This window comes from Mesoplodon mirus (genome assembly GCF_964341445.2).
Source record: "Mesoplodon mirus genome assembly, chromosome: 14".
In the NCBI taxonomy this organism is placed as follows: Eukaryota; Metazoa; Chordata; class Mammalia; order Artiodactyla; family Ziphiidae; genus Mesoplodon; species Mesoplodon mirus.
In genome coordinates, this window is record NC_138990.1 from 2,185,168 (window position 1) to 2,198,815 (window position 13,648).

At 44.2% G+C, this 13,648-nt stretch overlaps 1 protein-coding gene across 9 annotated transcripts in view; it reads right to left on the reverse strand.

Moving 5' to 3' along the window:
• Positions 1 to 13,648, reverse strand: part of EVA1A (eva-1 homolog A, regulator of programmed cell death) — a 64,240-nt gene that overhangs the window by 20,662 nt on the left and 29,930 nt on the right. For 5 of the 9 annotated variants that reach the window (XM_082642158.1, XM_082642154.1, XM_082642156.1 and 2 more), the window contains one exon: positions 5,108 to 5,230. The exons of the other annotated variants lie outside the window; for them this stretch is intronic. The gene's annotated coding sequence lies outside the window, so the exon portion shown is untranslated. The remainder of the gene's footprint in view (positions 1 to 5,107; positions 5,231 to 13,648) is intronic. 9 annotated transcript variants of the gene reach the window in all.

The window sequence follows — 13,648 nt, forward strand, 5'->3', positions numbered from 1 at the left end:
AAAGTAAATGTACTTGATGCCACTGAGCTGTGCACTTAAAAATGGTTAAAATAGCAAATTTTATGTTATATGTATTTTACCACAATTTTAAAAATTAATAATAATAAATATGTTGATGAGGTACAACAATGAATTTTAAATGTTAAATTTTAAAGATTCTTTAGAGAATCCAGCAATCAAATACTGATTTTCAGTTAATAGGAATGGTAGCAGAATTATAGAGATATTAAAATTAAAGTCAAAATACTATATGATATCACTTATATGTGGAATCTAAAAAATACAACAAACTAGTGAATATAACAAAAAGAAGAAGACTTGTAGATATAGGGAACAAACTAGTGCATCAGTGGGGAGAGGAAGGGGGGGCAATATAGAGTAGGGGATTCAGAAGTTCAAACTATTATGTATAAAATAAGCTACAAGGATATATTGTACAATGCAGGGAATATAGCCGATATTTTACAATAATTAAAAATGGAGTATAACCTTTAAAAACTGTGGGGACTTCCCTAGTGGCAGTGTGGTTAAGAATCCGCCTGCCAATTCAGAGGACAATTCAGAGGACCAGTCCCTGGTCCAGGAAGATCCCACATGCCATGGAGCAACTAAGCCCATGAGCCACAACTACTGAGCCTGTGCTTGAGAGCCCGTGAGCCACAACTATTGAAGCCCGCGCGCCTAGAGAAATCAAGTAAAAAAAATAAAGAGGGCTTCCCTGGTGGCGTAGTGGTTGAGAGTCTGCCTGCCAATGCAGGGGACACGGGTTCATGCCCCGGTCCAGGAAGATCCCACATGCCGCAGAGCGGCTGGGCCCGTGAGCCATGGCTGCTGAGCCTGCGCGTCCAGAGCCTGTGGTCCGCAACGGGAGAGGCCACAGCAGTGAGAGGCCCGCATACCGCAAAAAAAAAAAAAAAAAAAAAAAGAAAGAAAGAAAAAAAAGAAAAGACTAACACCTCTTGGCCCTCCATTAAAAAAACAAACTGTGAATCACTGTATTATACACCTGTAATTTATAGAATATTGTACATCAACTACACTATGATTTAAAAAATTGAAGTCAATAAAATTCTAATTTAAATCAAATTATGGATATTGCTTTATTTTAAGTAAAAGATGTTATTATCTCACTTATAAAAACATTGAATGTAAATAATTGTAATCTATCACATTTATAGATTAAGAGGAAAAACATCATGTCAATGGATGCAAAAATGGGTTTGTGTAAAAATTAATAAAAATTCATGTTTTATTTAAAAAGAAAGGTCTAATGCAGTAAAGCTCCAAATCCTCCAGACTCTTTTTTTGTCTATCAAAGTACTAGAATATTTTTCTAATATTGCACCTATGATATTGAAATTGGAATTATTGGTTTACTGAAGAGACTTCTTACAAGTCCTTATTACCCTGGTACCTAGCATGGTGCCTGATAAAAGGAGGTTCTCAGTAAATTCTGGCTGGCTGAAAAACAGAAAGAGCAATTAGGCATGAGCTTTGTATGCATGAGGAAGTCCCAGAGAGTATTTCTGAACAGGTCTTAGAGTGAGCCACTTTGAAGACTAAAAGGACACCAGGGCTGACTGGCTCTGAGTGGGGTGCCAAGCAGGGTACTTCCTCAGGACTATGAAAGGACCACATGCAAGAGGGAAGCTTAACCATGGCACAGAAATTCTTCCTGCAAGTCTCTCCATGCCCCAGGCACTAATGGAGACGGTTGCAGGAGCCAGAGGTAAAAGAAAGGGGGACAAAGAAGGCAGGCTGATGGTCAGGAAAGACAACTGCTGGTGGGCCACCCTATAGAGTGAACAGAAAAACCCCCTATGGTCCATGTAGCACAAGTCAACGTAAAGCCGGGGTCAGTACACATTTATAACTTTACTATGAAAGGGCTCTGAGGGCTATATGCTCTCTGTCTCAACTACTCAACTTTTGCCATCGTGGTGTCAAAACCACCACAAACAACCATAAACGAATGAGTGTGGCTGTGTTACAGTAAAACCTTATTTTCAAAAGTAGGTGGTGGACCCAGATTGGCCCATGGACCATACATAGTCTGCAGCCCTCTGGCCTAGATTCTTACTACTCAAATTACGGTACAAGGACCAGCAGGATTGACATCACATAGGAGCTTGTTAGATCTTCATAATCCTGGGCACGCAGACCTTTGGAATCAGACTCTCATTTTGTAAGATGCCCAATAGAGTTTGCAAAATGCTCTGCCTGACTTCTGTGATCCCCCCTCAGCCTGAGCACTCAGATATTATAAGAGCATAGGCTTAGGAGGAGTTTCACTTAATGCATCCTTTATAAATCTGATCTAGGGTAGGAGGGCAAGTCCTTCATGAGGACACTGAGACAGAGGGCAGGACTCAGCATAGGAGATTCTGTTCAGGGCAGCTGCCAATGAGACAAGGTCTGCAGAATTTAGATACGTGATGACCCCCAGAGCCAAACTCTACTACCAAACCCTCTCCCTGAGCCCTCCCTTAATAGTGATTAAACTACTCCAGGTAGTTCTAGACACTCTCCACTGGTGATGTGCCCTGTAATTAAAACATTTCTGCATCTCCTACTGTGATGGTTAACTTTATGAGTCAACTTGACTGGCCATGGGATGTCCAGATTAAACATTATGTCTGGGTGTGTCTATGAAGGTGTTTCCAGATAAGATTAGCAATAGGTAGACTAATTAAAGTAGATTGCCCTCCCCAATATGAATGGGCATTATCCAATCCATTGAGAGCTTGAATAGAACAAAAAGCAGAGGAAGGAGGAACTTGCCTCTTTTTTCCTGTCTCACTGTTGAGTTGGAACATCACATCTCATCTTGTCTTCTCTGGCCTCAGACTGAGATTTATACCATTTGCTCCCCTGGTTCTCAGGATTTTGGACTTGGATTGAACTACACCACTGGCTTTCCTGTGTCTCCATGTTGCAAGGTTGTGTATGGCAAATCATGGGACTTCTCAACCTCTATGATTATGTGAGCTGATTCTTCATAATAATAATAATTTATTGTTATATATTTATGTAAAAAATATATATGTTTCTGTTTCTGTTTCTCTGGAGAACCCTAATACACTTAACCAATATAAAGGTAAGGGGCATGAAGAACTCATCCACCTACAAGTGAAATTTTGTGCTCTAGTCCTCAAGGAAATCCCTTATCACTGGTTACTTCCTAAAATAGTGATCCTCAACCTTGGGCAGTGTGCTCCCCAGGGTACAGTTGGTTGTCACAACTGCAGTGGAGGTTGATATTGGCATCTATTAGGAGGCAAGGATACTGCTAAAATCCTACAATGTATAGAACAGCACCCTCACAACAAAGAACTATCTGGCCCCAAATGTTAATGCATCGAGGCTGAGAAACCCTGCTCTAGAACAAACATCGTTACCTCATTGATCAACCTAAGAAATTCTCAGTGTTTGTGAACCTCATGCACATCACCATTACAGCTAGATAGGTGTCAGAGAGAGGTTTGCTTGGCAGCTCCTAGCGGCCTTGATCGGAACACCACAGGTCCAAGCCCTGGGCCACCAATTCAATGTTCCATGACCAGGAGTAAATAGATTCTGGGAGAACAAATCACGCCAACCAAGCCCTCAAGAAAATACAACATCAGGGGACTTCCCTGGTGGCGCAGTGGTTAAGAATCCGCCTGCCAATGCAGGGGACACAGGTTCAAGCCCTGGTCTGGGAAGATCCCACATGCCGTGGAGCAACTAAGCCCATGTGCCACAACTGCTGAAGCCCGTGTGCCTAGAGCCCATGCTCTGCAACAGAGAAGCCACCGCAACAGAGAAGCCACCGCAACAAGAGAAGCCACTGCAATGAGAAGCCTATGCACTGCAACGAAGAGTAGCCCCCTCTTGCTGCAACTAGAGAAACCCCACGTGCAGCAATGAAGACCCAATGCAAAAATAAAATAAAATTTATCTAAAAAAAAAGAAAAAAGAAAATACGGGGCTTCCCTGGTGGCGCAGTGGTTGAGAGTCTGCCTGCCGATGCAGGGGACACGGGTTCGTGCCCCGGTCCGGGAGGATCCCACATGCCGCGGAGCGGCTGGGCTCGTGAGCCATGGCCACTGAGCCTGAGCGTCCGGAGCCGGTGCTCCGCAACGGGAGAGGCCACAACAGTGAGAGGCCCACGTACCTCAAAAAAAAAAAGAAGAAAAAAAAAAAGAAAATACAACTTTTGCCATCGTGTTTATTAATTCATAACTGGAGAGCCACCTGGCATAAGATCTAGATCAGATTCTCTTCTAGACAAGTTGACTCTGGGGATTATCTTGGCTAGGGCAGAATTACAACTAAGCAGCCATATATTTTCAAAACCAGGGTTTTCTCCCTGTGATCATCCATTGGATTAACCCCACACCATTCTAGGGGAAAATGATGTCTAGAGAACACTCTAGGGCCAGTAAACCAGAATTGCAGCACACTTTCTTTGGACAGCACCCACTAATTCTTATATTTCTTACTCTTTGACAGCTTTTTTTCATCTATGACCCAAAGGTCCTTCACCTCATTACTGAAAATCTGTGGCACAATTGAAGAGGCAGCTTCTTTCCATCACCTACCTCTCAGAATTGTGTCTTCCTGTACACACGCTGGTCTCCTGATGAAGATGACAAGCTGGCTTATAAGCACCATCTCTTAAACTGAATGACTAATTGCATGCATTGCATGCCACTTTCACTGGTTTCCATATTAGAGATAACCTATTTCCCAGGGCTGCAAATTCATATTCTCTGGAACCTTGAATCTACCCACATATACTGAGTGTAACCACTGGATGTACAAAATGAAGTATGCCTGATGATAGTACATTTCATCTTATATTTCAGTAGCAGCCGTGCACATCCCTGGTATATGACCCACCATGCAGATGACTATCTCATCACTTGGTGCGCAAAGGGTCGTAAAAAAGTCTTATTATCAGGACTTCCCTGGTAGTCCACTGGTTAATACTCTGCACTTCCAATGCAGGGGGCACCAGTTCAATCAATGGTCGGGGAACTAAGATCCCACATGCCACGCAGCACAGCCAAAAAAACAAAAATGAAAAAAAAACAAAACAAAATCTTATTATCCCCTTAGCTACCTGGGGAGAGGTGTACTGTTAAGAGTAGAAGGGTATCTGGTTAGAATGGTTCATCCTTGGAGATGCTAGTATCAGACAGTAGAGGTTCTGAAACTTGGTTGGCCTCAGTTGGCTTCTCAGGCTCTGAAAGAAAAGAAAAATGGCATAAAAAATATCAGAGAGCCATCACATGGCTGAGAGATCACATCATGCCTTAGACCTGGGGTTGTTATGAACTGCTTAGCAGAGAAAACTTGGTGGTCTTTGTCTGGACCCCTGAAGATACGAAGTAGCATTTCCTGAAAGGATAAAGCCCACTGCCAGAGTTTAATCTGGAATTTGAACCTGACAGCCAGAGAAACCAACCTCCCAAGGTCAGAGCAAAAAGGGAAGCTAAGGGTAAAAAAATCAAAAGATGTATGCTTCCTCTTCCCTCCTGTCAGCCAAAACCCGCAAAATAGCTACAGTGGCTCCTGCGTGGCTCCTCATCAGTGAAGTTTGCAAGCCAGCCTCTCTGGAACAGGAAGGGAGGAAATTTAGTTTCCAGATAGTAATGCCCAGATGGGCCATGAAATGAAGTCTCATGCAGCTCTGTGGGCACAAAAAGCCTGGACATGCTGCCAAGTGGATTCCCACAGACTGTATCTTCCATCGAGAAATCTCAAGGCTTCTGTTCAACCCAGCTAGAGAAGCCACCAGGGGTCTCTGAAAGACCTAGATTACACACAACTCCTTTAGGTTGCCAGTTTCATTTAGAATTGTGTAGAAAAAAAATGAAATCAGTCACAGAGGTCCTGGAGCCCTAAGCAGTCCCCTTGCTCCATGCATACACACTCACTCGTCATCACTGCTTCCTGCCAGCTCCTGCAGCATCCGACTTTTGCTTATTTATTTACATCTTTACTTATCCCAGCTGCCTCTGCTCACAAAGGATTTGTGACATTTTCCTATCTCCATTTTACTGGTAAGGGCAAAAAAGCACAAGATCAGTAGTTCTTTAGAGACTCATGCACCAAACCATGGAATCAGTTCCTTGAGTTGCACTCGCTCTCCACTCTACACTAAAGAAAACCATGCAAGGACTGACCTCATTGTGGTCACATGGAGTCTGAGATGCAAAAGCTTGAAAGGAAAAATAACTCCCAGGGACTTCCCTGGGGACTTCCCTTCCCCAGTGGTTAGGACTTCATGCTTCCACTGTGGGGGCATGGGTTTGATCCCTGGTCAGGGAACTAAGGTCCCACAAGCCAGGCACCATGGCCAAAAAAAGAAAAAAAGAAAAGAAAAATAGCTCCCACCTCAGAGGATGGTAAGAGGATACACATGGCCCTGGAGAAATGACTGAGCAGAGAGAAACCCTGACTTTCTCTACAGGACTGTTAAACACCTATGGATGACACATCCAACATGCTAGCCTACCAGCTGCGTGGTTTCCTTTGCTCCACCAACCCTCCCCTACAACCCACTGCAGTAAACCACTTCCAAGAACATGTCCCGGACTTTGTTTTCACTTAGAAAGGCATCACCTATGAAGTCTGGGCTGTGAGCTCCTTAAGGGCAGGGTCCACCTGGGATCCATTCTTCTCTTTGTTCCTAGAGCCTCCCACAGTAAATGGACAAAGCCAATGTTCAGTGACTGTTGGATGCATGACTCACACTCAGAAATCCCACTCTTCAACCAGCTCTTTCTGTCTTCCTACTACTCTCACCCCTAGAATCAAAGTAAATGTGCTCTCCAACCTCTCTGGTTCCTCAAGCTTCTTATACTCTCCAGCTCACCCAGTTAAGTCTCATCCTCCATTCACTTTTCTCTACACAGCCTGGCTACTATAACTACACTCCACTTGGCTCTTACCAGGACCTTTCTGCTGCCCTCCCACCATCCCCAGGCCTAACCCCAAGACCACTCTAACCCTCGCCTGCCAGCTTTCTTGTCCAAAGGATAAGTGTTTCTGAAAAAAAAATCATTCGTATTAGCACCATTGTAAATGTTTGGTTTACAACCTCAGTAAGGCCCTCATTTTGCTAGGAAAACTTCTAAGTCCCTTGCATTGTCCTTTCTCATTTCCAAGAGAAAATGTACCAAACCACTACCCCATTCTTTCAGCCCCTTTCTCCATCCTCACCCCTCTTGTGCTTCCTATCTTCCCAGAGGAAACAGCAGCCAAGTTACATGAACTGTAACTCCCTTCTCTTCCATCTGATCCTGACCTTCCTCCCTCATTTCTCTAAGGGAGTTTTTACCTGTGCTTTTGATCAAATCTCTTCCTCCTTCTTCCTATAAGATTTCATTCCATCAGTGATTCATCCTTCTTTTACCTTTCTTGTTTGACCAATCTCCATCTCTATCTATACAGAGGTAGGCAGATAGAAAGATATACTTTACTATATACTATTCACACAGAAAGACAGATAGAGAAGGAGAGAGAGATTATATATGTGTATAATTCTCTCTCTCAAACTTGCAGTTTCTCCCTTTCTCCTTTCCTTCTCTCCCCCACCTCCGTGTGTGTGTGTGTGTGTGAGGAATGTATATATGTCATATATTTACATATATACACACGAGATGTGTTTAGGCAAAAACATGCATATATGTGCACATACATGTATGTACACACACACGTCTTTCTCCTTCAAACATTTTCTCATTCTTTCCTAATCACTGTCAAAATCTCTGTCTTTCAATTTGCTGGTCTTACCCACAATAAACTTGCTCAATTGCCCTCACCCTTTTAAAAAAAAATTTTTTTTTTTTGGCTGAGTTGTGTCTTTGTTGCTGTGTGCAAGCTTTCTCTGATTGTGGTGACTGGGGGCTACTCTTCGTTGCAGTGCATAGGCTTCTCATTGCTGTGGCTTCTTTTGTTGTGGAGCATGGGCTCTACGTGCACAGGCTTCAGTAGTTGCAGCATGCGGGCTCAGTAGTTGTGGCTCGCGGGCTCTAGAGCACAGGCTCAGTAGTTGTGGTGCACGGGCTTAGCTGCTCTGCCACATGTGGGATCTTCCTAGACCAGGGATCAAACCCATGTCCCCTGCAGTGGCAGGTGGATTCTTAACCACTGCACCACCAGGGAAGTCCTGCCCTCACCCTTAAATGACCTTCCCTTTATTCAGCCTCCCTGCTAAACTTATACTTCTTCTCTCCATTTTTTTTACCATCATTCAATCCTTAGGGATCTCATGTCCCATCCTTCTCCATTTATGCTGCCTAGCACAGTGCCTGAGCACATAAGTTCTTTAAAATAAATTCTGTCATGGATATGAGTCAATGTTTTAGACACCTCTGTGATCTAGTGTTTGACTCATAGTGAATGCATCCATTGACTGAATGAATCTAAAAATGAACAAACATGGTTAGTGAGAGAGATCTGCAACCTAGCTAAGCAAACAGAATGAAGTATAAAAGCAATGTAAGTTAAGTGGTGTGGGTGCAGATGGGAAAGAGTAATTAATTCCAATAATGGGAGAGCAGTGGGCAGAAATCATAAAAACTTAATAGAGAGGTAAGATTTAAATTGAACTACTGAGTATTAATTTAATACAAATTATACTAATAACATATTTATGGAGACCTTCCTCTGTAACCAGGCAATGCTTTATGTAGAATATTTAAGAATGTTTAATGTAAGTATATTAATTTATAACAATCCTGTGCTATTATTATTCCCATTTTTCAGATGGGAAAATTGAGGCACAGAGAAGTAGGGCTATATAAGATCACTCAGCTAGAAAATATTGGAGACGGAATTTAAACTCAGGCAGCCCATCTCTAGTGCTTTTAACTTCTAAACCATACTTCCCAGAGTAAAGAAATGTACTAGAGACAAAAGGAATAATGTGAGGGAAGGTATATGGCATGTCTAGAGCAAAAGGGTAGGCAGAAGGATTTACTAGCAATTAAAGATGGAAAGGCAAAGTAGGAATTGGACCTTGGAGAATCTGCAGTGCCTTACAAAGGAGATAGAATTTTATTTTATGAACAATGGTATTAACAGAAGGGTGACATGGCCAGTTCTGCTTTCTAGGAAGAAAACATTGGCAGAAGTGGAGGCTATGTTGGAGAAGTCAGAGGTTATAGATTATAGTCTGAAAGACTCACTAGGGGTTAACTCAACAGTCCAGGTAAAGGATGAAAGTACCTGAAACCAAGATGTCTGAAATAAAATGGGGATGAAGCTGCTGAAGAAGTCAGCAACCCAGAAACCAAACCTAACAGGTGTAGACCAAAACAAAAGAAATCAAAGCAAAAAACCACCAAATGCATGTTCTTTAGTCAAAAGACCAGTTAAGGGACAGTCTAGCAAGACAGAAAACTCTTAGACAATAACTACTCTACCCCAGCCAAACACCATAGGAAAAACTGTGGCCCCAGCTTACACCCATAACAGCAAAGGCTGAGTGGGGGAGCGTAGACTTCCATCCTCGAGAGACTAAAAGAAGACACCCCAACGTCCGCATCAGAGTGGCATTAGAGAAGACCAAGTAGGGAAAGGGGACTTTCATACCAGACAGCTGGTAATGAGCCACTCTTCCTGGCAGTATCAGTGGAGAACACATAGGAAACCTGGACTTCACCCCACCCAGCTCCTCTCCCTCCTTGCTGGAGTAATGTAATAGGAGACCTAGTGAAGGGTCAGGACTTTCACCAACCCCAGTGGTTAGAAGCCCCACCATCACCAACATCATGTCAGTGGAGGCCACATGGGATCTGGAACTCTCATTCTCACCCAGCAGTAATAAGAAGCCAGTCAATAGATGCCAACACCAAGATGATAGAGATGTTATAATTATCTGACAAGGATTCTAAAGCAGCCATGATAAAAAACACTTCTAATAGCAATGATGAATGTGCTTGAAATGAATTTTAAAAAATGGAATGCCTCAGCAAAGAAATAGAAAGCCTTAGCAAAGAAATGGAAGATATAAAGAAAAAAATGAAAATTTTAGGATTGAAAAATATAACCAAAATTAAAAACTAAGTAAATGAGATCAACAGTAGAGTGGAAAGGACAAAGGAAAGAATCAGTGAACTGGAAGGTAGTACAATGGAACCTACTCAGTTGGGCAACAGGGAGAAAATAGATTTAAAAAAATTGAACAGAGCCTTAGGGACCTGTGAGACTATAACAAAAGATCTAACATTTGTGTCATTAGAATCAAAGGAGAGGAAAAACAGGCAGAAATGAAAAAGTGTTTTAAAAAATTAAGAAATAATGGCTGTAAAATCCCCCTATTTAGGAAGAGATAAAAATCTACAGATGTGAGAAGCTGACCAAATCTCAAAAGGATAGACTCAAAGAAATCCATGCCAATCCGAAGGATCAAGATGGTGGAGGAGAAGAAGGATGTGGAGTTCATCTCTCCCACAAATGCATCAAGAAAACATCTACTAATGAAACAGTTCTCACAGAGCGCCTGCTGAACACTAGCAGAGCGCCCGAGACACCTAAAAGGGCAAGAAGAATCCCCGTGTAACCAGGTAGGATGAAAGAAAGAAGAAAGGAAAAGGAAGAGGAGAGGAAGCAGGATGGGACCTGCACCCCTAGCAGGGAGCTGAAGAGGAGGAGAGCTTCCTGCATCTGGGGAAGCCCCCTCACCAGTGGGGAGATCACCTGGGACAGAAGGGGAGCTTCGGGGTCCTGGAGGAGAGCACAGCAACCGGTCTGTGGCAGGAAGCACAGACTGAGACCTACCCAACTGGTCCATGCCACAGCCCTGCATGCCCCGGTCTGAGACATGTGCCCATCAGTGTGGAGGGGGGCTGGGTGCCAAAACGTGGGGTTGGGGGAGCAGACCCGGGGAGGGGACTGCTGTTGGCTGTGAGGAGACAGCCTGCGGGGCCGGGACTGAGGAGCTCTGCAACCTGGAATGCTCCTGGAGGAAGCCCGGACCACGATAGAAGAAATGCACCATCGTTGAGTGACGTGCAAAGGGCAGGGCCGCCATTGCAGCCTCTCTCCTCATGTGCCGGCCCTGCCTCCACAAGCACTAGGGAGGGCTCCCGCTGGAGAAGGCTCACACATCTCCGGCCATTGCCTCCTCTGCATCCACCCCGCCTGGGTAACTTGCTCGCCCCAATCGCCTGGGTGGCCCACTCACCTGGATTGCTGCCTCGGCTCCCTCCCACCTGACAGGCTTGTGTGCTCTGGCAGCCTCGGGAGCAGAGGCTGGTGGGTGGCCCACATTGAGAGGTGGGGCTGAAACAACAGCTGAGCCCCAGGGGTTCTGTGACTAAGAAAGAAGAGCTGTAATCTCTCCTTGTGGCCGTGCAAATTGCGGAGTTAGACCTCCACAGACAGCTTCCTAAATTCAGTGTTTGCAGAACATCCAAATGGACAAGTGCTCCTGCAGCTGAGACGGGTCTGGCTTTAGGACCTGTGGGCTTTATGGGCACATACAGGGGATGGGTAAGGCCAGAGTCTGAGCTGCCTCCATAGCAGGTCCAGGTACACAGTTACTGCAGTCCTGAGACCTGACCTCAGTGAATCTGTGATGGTGGCCTGGTGAAAACAACACGTGAGAATCACCAGGGCCAATTGACAGCATACCCACAGTTAAGGTAGGACCGAGAGCAGTGCCAACAACAGTGTACCTTGTGTGCCCACACAATGAATGAAAGGGGACACAACTGAGCACACTCACAGGTAAACAGCTACAGAGGAGGAATATTCAGTGGATTCTCTCCCAGTGGGAGTGCTCCAATCTCACCTGACTCACACCGCAGATCAGAATCACAGCTAAGAAACAGATCTGAGGTCCTCTATTCCAACAAGTAGGGAGCAGACCATAACCCTGACAGGGCAGTGACCATGACAGAGCAAAGGGGAGGCTGCACTGCATATCCAGGGCAGGCTCTGGCCATGACAACACCAGTCAAACCCCTTATTCAGGGGGATAACAGCCAGCATACACTGAGGGAAGAGGTGGCAGTCACCCATACTAAAACCAGAACTTGGACCAAAATATATATATATATATATATATATATATATATTTAACCAATGAAGGCTACATAAGGACCTTCCCACATAAAAATAGCTCTCCAAGACAATCTGACAGTCTGGCATGAGGAGGGAGAACCTCCAGAGCATTTAGCTTTGAAGGCCAGCAGGGCTTGAGTGCAGGAGCTCCACAGGGCTGGGGGAAACAGAGACTCCACTCTTGGAGGGCACACACAAGGTGTCAACACAAAGCAGTACCTCCATAGGAACCTGGGATACACCTACCTAGGGGTCTTGGAGGGCCTCCTGGGGAACCAGGCATTGGCAGTAGCTCATTATGTGGCAAGGGGACTGGTAGCAGAGGCCCCAGGGAATATGAATTGGCATGTGCTCTCCTGGAGGTCCCCATTTTGACACCAACACCCGGCTCCACCCAACAACCTGCAGGCTCCAGTGCTGGAACAGCTCAGGCCAAACAACCAGCAGGACAGGAACACAACACCACCCATCAGCAGACAGGCTGCCTAAAGTCATAATAAACTCACAGACACACCAAAACACACTGCTTGACATGGCCCAGCCCACCAGAGGGACAAGACCCAGCTCCACCCAACAGAGGCAGGAAACTGGTCCTCCCACCAGAAAGCCTGCACAAACCCCTGGACCAAACTCACCCACCAGGAGGCAGACACCAGAAGCAAGAGGAAATACAATTCTACCACCTGTGGAAAGGAGACCACAACACAATAAGTTAGAGAAAATGAGATGACAGAGGAATACGTTGCAGACGAAGGAGCTAGGTAAAAACTTATAAGAACAACTAAATAAAGAGAAGATAGGCAATCTACCTGAAAAAGAATTCAGAGTAATGATAGTAAAGATGATCCAATATCTCAGAAAAAGAATGGAGGCATGGATCAAGAAGATACAATAAATGTTTAACAAAGACCTAGAAGAACTAAAGAACAAACAGAGAGGAACAATACAATAACTAAAATGAAGAATACACTAGAAGGAATCAATAGCAGAATAACTGAGGCAGAAGAATGGATAAGTGAGCAGGAAGATACAATGGTGGAAATAACTGCCACAGAACAGAATGAAGAAAAAAGATTGAAAAGAAATGAGGACTGTCTCAGAGACCTCTGGGACAACATTAAATACACCAACATTCGAATTATAGGGGTCCCAAGGAAGAAGAGAAAAAGAAGGGCCTGAGAAAATATTTGAAGAGGTTATAGCCAAAAAATTCCCTAACATGGGAAAGGAAATAATCACCCAAGTCCAGGAAGTGTAGGGAGTCCCATACAGGATAAACCCAAGGATAAACATGCTGAGACACATAGTAATCAAACTAACAAAAATTAAATACAAAGACAAAACATTAAAAGCAATGAGGGAAAAGCAACAAATAACATATAAGGGAATCCCCATAAGGTTATCAGCTGACTTTTCAGCAGAAACTCTGCAGGCCAGAAGGGAGTGCCATAATTTAAAGTGATGAAAGGGAAAAAATACAACCAAGAATACTCTACCCAGCAAGGCTTTCATTCAGATTCAACAGAGAAATCAAAAGCTTCACAGATAAGTAAAAGCTAAGAGACTTCAGGACCACCAAACCAGC